Here is a 1,953-nt window from a genome sequence, read left to right as displayed (position 1 = left end):
GCAAAGGAGTCAAGACCAGCCTGGCGAAACCCACAGAGGCAGCTGACCTAAACAAGGGGGAACACATGTACCCCAGACTGATGACTTAGAGGTAAGCATGGGACTGATCCAGACCCCCTCCCTGTACCTGGGTGTCCCAGAAGAGGCCTTGGCAATTTATGGGACCTTGGAGAGTAGATCAGTATTTATTACTGGCATACAAATGGACTCTGGGAGCATATTCCACATGGAGGGATGCTCTCTCAGCCTGGACACATGTGTGAGGACCCAGGCCCTGCCCGGGATTATATGACAGACTCTGAAAATCCCTTATGGAAGGCCTTACCCTCCTTGGGGAGCAGAGGGGAGATGGAGTGGGATGGGGGATTTGGGAGGAATGGGCGGCCGGGTGAGGAGGGGAGGGAGAGGGAACTGAGAGTAACATGTGTAAAAAGTTAAATAAAAATTATTATAGCGGACTCGCGTCGCGGCCGCATAGACTAGAAGGAGGACTCCAGATCCAGCTCAGCGCTCGCCCTCGCTTGGCCACGGAGAAGACCGAACTGATACAGAAGGCCAAGCTGTCCGAGCAGGCCGAGTGCAACGATGATATGTCCACCTGCATGAAAGCCGTGACGGAGCAGGGCGCCGAGCTGTCCGACGAGGAGTGCAGCCTGCTGTCAGTGGCCTACAAGAACGTGGTCGGGGGCCGCAGGTCCACCATCTCGAGCATCGAGCAGAAGACGGACACCTCCGACAAGAAGTTGCAGCTGATCAAGGACTATCGGGAGAAAGTGAAGTCAGGGCTGAGGTCCATCTTCACCACGGTCCTGGAATTGTTGGATAAGTATTTAATAGCCAATGCAACTAATCCAGAGAGTAAGGTCTTCTATCTGAAGATGAAGGGAGATTATTTCCGGTATTTTGCTGAAGTAGCATGTGGTGACGATCGAAAAAAAACGATAGATAATTCCCAAGGAGCGTACCAAGAGGCATTTGATATAAGCAAGAAAGAGATGCAACCTACACATCCAATCTGCCTGGGGCTGGCTCTTAACGTTTCTGTATATTACCATGAAATCCTTAATAATCCTGAGCTTGCCTGAACATTGGCCAAAACGGCTTTTGATGAGGCCATCGCAGAGCTTGATACACTGAAGACTCCTTCAAAGACAGCACCCTCGTCATGCAGTTGCTTAGAGACAACGTAACATCGTGGACAGTGCAGGAGAAGAATGTGATGCAGCGGAGGGGGCCGAAAACTAAAGGAATGCAGGGTGCCGTCCTCCATCCCCTCAACAGAACCCTTTTACATCTCCATTCCTTACTCCACTTGGATTTCCTCTAGCAAGGAAGCCCATCCATGTGTATGAGATCGACTGTTTATAGTCTTTTCACACTGCAGCTTTGGGAAACTCCATCCCTTGATTTGTGTTGTCTTGGCCTTCCTGGTGTGCAGTTACTGCTGTAGACAAGTATCGGTAGCTTCATTTCATACAAACACGAGTAACTTCCAGACACTGTGTAGAGGACTGACAGTGCCTTTGGTATTTAAGTAATCTGAACCAGTTCTGCAAGTGGCTGTGTTTTGTATTACTGTGAAGATATGGAAATGTAGTACATTACAATTTAAAGTAATTGTAATAATAACTTCCTGATTTCTGCATTCCCTCTCTGACCCTTCTTTGAGGATTTCCTTTCAGAAGCAACTTTTCCATACTCGTACTACATATTCCTTGTTAGCAGGAATCCAGAAGTGTTAGATTAAATGGGAAAGCTCTTAATGCATCCGGTCTTGGGGCCACAGATCAAAATGTCTCCCTTGTCACATATTCTGGAGGTTACATCTGTGACAACAAGAAATTTCCTTTATGCATTCTTCATTTGCTGCTGTTTGAGTTGATAACTTCCTTCCCAATAAAAATTCACTTACACCTCCTGCCTTGTAGCTCTGGTATTCACTTTACCTTGTAA

General features: G+C 47.6%; 1 pseudogene; it reads left to right on the top strand.

The window, feature by feature from the left end:
- Positions 1 to 575: 575 nt before the first annotated feature.
- On the top strand, positions 576 to 1,245 carry LOC101844695 (annotated as a pseudogene).
- Positions 1,246 to 1,953: the final 708 nt, after the last annotated feature.

This window comes from Mesocricetus auratus, unplaced genomic scaffold (genome assembly GCF_017639785.1).
Source record: "Mesocricetus auratus isolate SY011 unplaced genomic scaffold, BCM_Maur_2.0 Super-Scaffold_100676, whole genome shotgun sequence".
Lineage (NCBI taxonomy): Eukaryota > Metazoa > Chordata > Mammalia > Rodentia > Cricetidae > Mesocricetus > Mesocricetus auratus.
The sequence above is the reverse complement of the archived record's forward strand: the minus strand, read 5'-3'. Positions and strand labels throughout refer to the sequence as shown.